Below are 6445 nucleotides of genomic sequence, written 5' to 3'. Positions count from 1 at the left end.
GTGGGCGAACAGATGTGTCCCGCCCCCCCCCCCCCAATAGCTAGCAATCCAAAACAGTCCCATGGAGCCTGAGCGGTGGGTGTTGCCTTCTGACACACTTCCGGTGATGTTAGGGGGTGTGGCATATGGAAATAAGTTATGCTAATGAGTTATGCTAATGAGCTCCTGCACCTCTTTTCCTACGAAATGACCCCTGCCAACAAGAATTGGTATTGGAGATGGTACAATTTAATTTATTCATCAGTGATCTGGAGCTAGGGGTGAGTAGTGTAGTGGCCAAGTGTGCAGATCACACAAAATTATTCAGGATGGTGAAAACCAAGGCTGACTTTGAAGAGCTCCAAGAGGACCTCCACAAACTGGGTGAGTGGGTGACAATGTGGCAAATGAAGTTCAATGTTGGTGTCAGGTGATACACACTGGGACAAAAAAATCTCAACTTCAAGTATAGGCTAATGGGGTCTGAATTTGCTGAGACTGAGAGGGGAAAAGATCTTAGGATCATAGTGGATAGCTCAATTAAAGTGTCAACCCAGTGTGCTGCAGCAGTGAAAAAGGCAAAGTAGGGATTATTAGTGGGAAGGGAATGAGAATAAAACGGCCGATATTGTAATGCTCCTGTATAGATCTATGGTACAGCCTCATTTGGAATACTATGTACCGTTCTGGTCACCGTATCTCAAAATGGACATTGCAGAGTTGGAAAAAGTACAGAGGAGGGCAACCAAGATGATTAGGGGGTTGAAGCACCTTCCCTATGAGGCAAGACTGAAGAAATCTGGGACTTTTCAGTTTAGAAAAGAGGCAACTAAGGGGGGACATGATAGAGGTTTATAACAAAGTTGTGCATGGGGTGGAGAGAGTTGACAAGGAGAACTTTTTCTCCCTCTTCCAAAATACTAGAACTCCAGGGCATCCAGTGAAGCTAATGGGCAGTAGATTCAGGACAGACAAAAGGAAATGATACTTTACACAGAGTGATTAAAATGTGGAATTTCATGCCAGAGGATGTAGTGATGGCCACAGGAATAAACAGCTTTAAGGGTATTAGATATATTCAAAGAGGAAGGATGACTATCAGTGGCTACTAGCCATGGTGACTGAGGGGAATCTTCACATTTAGAGGCACTAAACTTCTGAATTCCAGAGCCAGAAGGCAACATCAGGGGAAGGCCTCGGCCTCTATGCTCTGTTGTTGGTCCTCCAGAGGAACTGGCTGTGAGATAAGATGCTGGTCTAGATGGACTATTGGTCTGATCCAGCAGGGCTCTTCATACGTTCATTCTTATGTTCAAATGTGATAACTAAGTGATGTACCCACCTAAGCACAAATGCATACCTCTCCCTTATAAACAACTGAGCTTTGACAATTGTGTGTGTATAAACTAGGCAAGGTGAGAAAAGACACCTCACACTGCATCAGGGCTGAAAAAGATGATTTTCTTTGCCAGTGTGCCAAAGTCATACCACTTCTTGAAAGCAAACACACAACCCTATTAACTTTCTTTTTCAACAGGACAGTGAAATCACTTGGTGTCCTGAATGGAAGACAGCTGCTATCAATGAGCCAAACAGATTTAAGTACAGTCTGCCCAGAAGAAGGGAAGAGAGTTTTTTTCAGGCTTTCAGCAGTTAAATTAACACTGGAGGTAAGGCCAAAAAATCTGTACCTTCCACCCAATTCCTCTTATCACTCTAATTACTAAGATATTTGCATGGATCATTCAAAGGTCCCGCACCACCTGTGTACTCTCTCCATTAAAATCTGCCTCCATTCCTGAGGACTGGAAGGTAGCTAATGTCACTCCCATCTTTAAAAAAGGTTCCAGGGGAGATCCGGGAAATTACAGGCCAGTCAGTCTGATGTCGATACCGGGTAAGTTGGTGGAAACTGTTATTAAGGAAAGAATTAGTAAGCACATTGATGAACAAAAACTATTGAGGTAGACTCAGCATGGGTTCTGTAAGGGAAGATCTTGTCTCACTAACCTGTTAAGTGTTCTTTGAGGGGGTGAACAAACATGTGGACAAGGGGGACCCAATAGATGTTGTTTACCTTGACTTCCAGAAAGCTTTTGATAAAGTTCCTCTTCAAAGGCTCCTAAATAAGCTAAAAAATAATGGTTTAAAAGGACAAGTCTTTTTGCGGATCAAAAACTGGCTAATTAATAACCAGTGAGGATTGTGAGGCACTCCAAAGGGATCTGTCAAAGATGGGCAAGTGGGCGTCAACATGGCAAATGGGGTTCAATGTGGCCAAGTGCAAGGTGATGCACATTGGAGCCAAAAATCCTAAATATAAATACACATTGATGGGGTCTGAACTGGCAGAGACTGAGCAAGAGAGAGATCTTGGAGTTGTAGTGGATAACTCACTGAAAATGTCGAGACAGTGTGTGACTGCAATAAAGAAGGCCAATGCTATGCTGGGGATTATTAGGAAGGGTATTGAAAACAGATCAGCCAATATAATAATGCCCCTATATAAATCAATGGTGAGACCTCATTTGGAATACTGTGTGCAATTCTGGTCACCACACCTTAAAAAGGATATTATAGCTTTGGAAAAAGTGCAGAAAAGGGCAACTCGAATGATAAAAGGGTTGGAACACTTTCCCTATGAGGAAAGGTTAAAGCGCTTAGGGCTCTTTAGCTTGGAGAAAAGACGACTGAGGGGTGACATGATCGAGGTTTATAAGATTATGCATGGGAAAGAGCAGGTAAAGAAAGAGGTACTTTTCTCCCTTTCTCACAATACAAGAACTCGTGGGCACTCCATGAAACTGCAGAGCGGTCGGGTTAGAACGGATAAAAGGAAGTACTTCTTCACCCAAAGAGTGATTAACACATGGAATTCACTGCCACAGGAAGTGGTGGGTGCTACAAGCATGGACGGCTTCAAAAGGGAATTAGATAAGCATATGGAGCAGAGGTCCATCAGTGGCTATTAGCCACAAGGTATAGCTAGGGGCTCTGGGGCAAGTGATGCTCTGTCTTCTTGGTGCTTGGGGGGGGGGTCAACAGTGGGAGGGCTTCTAATGTCCTGGCCCCACTGCTGGACCTCCTGATGGCACTGGTATTTCTGGCCACTGTGTGACACAGAGTGTTGGACTGGATGGGCCTTTGGCCTGATCCAACATTGGCGTCTCTTATGTTCTTATGTTCTTATAAGTACCAGCATTTTGAATTATGCTCTGCCTATTTGCAGTTATGTACTACCACAACAGTGAAGAAGGGCTGCTCACCTAGTAGTTAGATAGTGAGGTTAAAGAGGTGAGATATGTGATTGAATCCAAAAGTTATTTTTGCCAACAGAAGGTGGGAATTTTTACCAGTTTTCCCTACTACTACCTGCCCCCCTGTGTTCCTGAAGATCGCCTGTGATCCAGTAGCAGGATTTTGAAAAACATACTGAGCTTCAGCCAACAGAGAATGACCCTTGGATCCAACTCATTATATTTATTTCTTCTTCCTTGGAAAAATATGAAAGTATAGTGGAGAAACCATATCCCTGTGACCCTCTGCCCACTACTTACAGATGTTCATCTGGCCTCATGAACCTTGCCTATTTTGAATAAATAGATTTGATAGTTTAAAATATGGCATTTCAAGGATAAGTTTTCCCCCCCTCCACAAATACTAAAGGTAAGATCGTGTAGCAGAATACTTCTTCAGGTACGAAGGATAAGAATGTGTTGCCAATTACTGATATTCTAGTTTATAAGTGCTACATAAAACATTATCCTTTTACTCCCACTGTCTCTTAAAGAGTAATTCATCAATGTGTTCTTGAACAAATAAGTGGTGATAGGAACACTTCTTATTACAAATACAAATAGCACATTCTTCTCACATGGCTCCTTCTATTCATCATTTTAAAATTACATGGAACAGGAAGGAGAGCCAGTTCTTGGCTGCTTCCCTTGCGGCACATTTTTTAAAAGGTGACATTTTGATGTGAGCATCATTTGCCATGAGTTACTTCAAAATATGGGCTGGGATCTTCTGGGGCCATATCTATTCCTGGCCGTGGACCTAGTAATAATATGTGTTGCTCACAGATTAAAATAAATTCAAAGTGAAGTTTTAAATAACTTCCAGGGTGCTTGTGTCAAAGCCATGTGCACTCCTCTGGCATCTCTCATCCAAGTCTTCTTTTGATGTCATTCCACGGCCTGCGAGAATAGCCATTATCTCTTTCTGTTCTCTCTGAGATACTGTTGCATGGCTATTTTTAGCAAAGGTCACACTATACATAAAGACAGCATCAACATCAGGAACTGTGTGCGTTGTGAGAGCCAAGTATCTTTGGAAAGGCTTAGCCTATTTCACTCTCTGGAATTTCATATGTCATTATGACTATATCTAATTCCAAACATGGCTCCATCTGCAGATACTTAAAACTGTAGATTGGGGCCATCTAGAGAGAAAACAGGTATTTCTACAATGTTGGGGTACGTCCAGGATTACAGAATATGAAAACTTTTAGGGGGGGCAGTTAAATCCCCCTAAACAGAGCATCATTGTCTGTGCTTGTGCAAATAACACGCTTTCATTGGCCTGCCATCATCTGTGGGGGGCACATGTGAGAGACTGGTGAGGTGGAGGGGAGCTGCAACCATCTGAGTCAGCTGGAGGAGACAGTGGGGCTGCAGGTGGATGGTGGAGGGAACAGTAGGAGAAGCAGCTGCCCACAATGACTGGTGGGCAGGCAGGCAGGCAGAGGCAGTGAGGTGGGAATGGGAGAGTGAGCTTCTCTATCCCCATTGCCATGTAAATCTGGCTGCAAACACAGGGGCACTGCAGGCTGGCAGGTGGATTGATAAGTAAAGGAAGAGGGGAATGATGGGATTCCCTCTGGCAACTGCCACACCCACCACTAAGGCAATGCTTCAGGTGAACAGGGGAGGGCAGGGGAGGAAGGCTGGGAGCCTCAAGAGCCATCGCATCCTGCTGCTTTCCCTCCATTTCCCACATGGACCCTGTGAGGTAAATTGAGTATGTGTGATGAACCTAAGGTCATCCAGGGAGCTTCCATGTTAGAATGAGAGTTCTGACCTGGGTCTCCCAGATCCTACTCTGAAACTCTAACCCCCACATCACACTGACTTTTGTGCAATGGCTGCTGTTAAGCACTAAGTGAGCAGCTAGGCCTTGGTGAGTTATGGAAGTCAAATGGTATCAAGTTGCCCAGTGTTTGCTGCTGGCCCTGATGAGTACATCATCAAAGACTAAAACAGCCCTCAAAAGCGGCCTGCCCCTTGCCTTTTGCTTACGGAATACAAGGCTGGAAGACTGACAAAACTGTTGCGTTTGCCTAGCAATGCCACTGAGGGCATTTGCCTAGCAATGCCACTGAGGGCATTTGCCTAGCAATGCCACTGAGGGCATTTGGAGCTTTTCTCAGGTTTGTAGAAATATCTGTCTTTTCTGTTTATGCCCCCAATCTCCAGATATCGAGTATTAGATATATTGAATATCCTAACTGAAGTTTTAGTCCTAGTCCTAAAAGTATGTCTAGTCCTAAAAGTAGTTCCAAAAAGATTAATCTTCAAAAGTCATTAGTGATCCAGGTTGATAATAGGCATCTCTACAGAGGCTATGTAAATCTGGTAAATTATCTGCTATTTCCTTCTGTTTTAGGGAGGATACTTTATCTCATAAAGTACAGCATCAAATCAGTGACACTGCTTCCCATTTGTGGTGCTGCTGAGCTGGGTCTCTCTTATGCATAAACTCCATAGAACCCATTTCCCCAAAGCATAGCAAAACTACTAATAGTATCCCATGGATCTAACTCGGGAATTTCACAAGTTAATCTACAGTCTAATGTACCTCGGAAGTCACTTCCACAATGCTAACCAATAGACTTTAAGTGTGCCTCCTTTGAAAACAACGATGTCAGTCTGATCAGTCTATAATTTTAGTTCTGCAGGCCGTGAAGAGAAAAATGCAATCAAATCCATGAAGAAATGAAGTGATGATAGGATGACATCTAAAATGTATGTGTCTGTGTGTGTGTGTGTGTGTGAGAGAGAGAGAGAGAGAGAGAGAGCGTACATGCAACACATATGTAGAAACTCTTGTCAATCTGTAAAGGAAACATTGTTACAGAAACTTTGGGCCGAGCTTGACAAGTTTGCCTGTGTAAAGTACCATCAAGTCACAGCAGACTTATGGTGACCTCATAGTAATTCCAAGGCAAGAGATGTTCAGAGGTGGTTTACTTTCCTCTGCATAAAGACCCTGGAATTCCTTGGTGGTCTCCCATCCAAATACTAACCAGGGACAACCCGACTTAACTTCTGAGATCTGACAAGACTGGGCCGGCCGGGCAATCCAGTTCAGGGCTTTCCTAGTTTCGACCAAGTTTATTTCACATTCTCAGGCTCTAAGGGTCATCATTGCCCTTCCTCTAACACATCCCAAGACTCACCGCACAGTC

This window comes from Gekko japonicus, unplaced genomic scaffold (genome assembly GCF_001447785.1).
Source record: "Gekko japonicus isolate JY-2015 unplaced genomic scaffold, Gekko_japonicus_V1.1 scaffold115, whole genome shotgun sequence".
Lineage (NCBI taxonomy): Eukaryota > Metazoa > Chordata > Lepidosauria > Squamata > Gekkonidae > Gekko > Gekko japonicus.
This window is presented reverse-complemented; position numbering follows the sequence as displayed.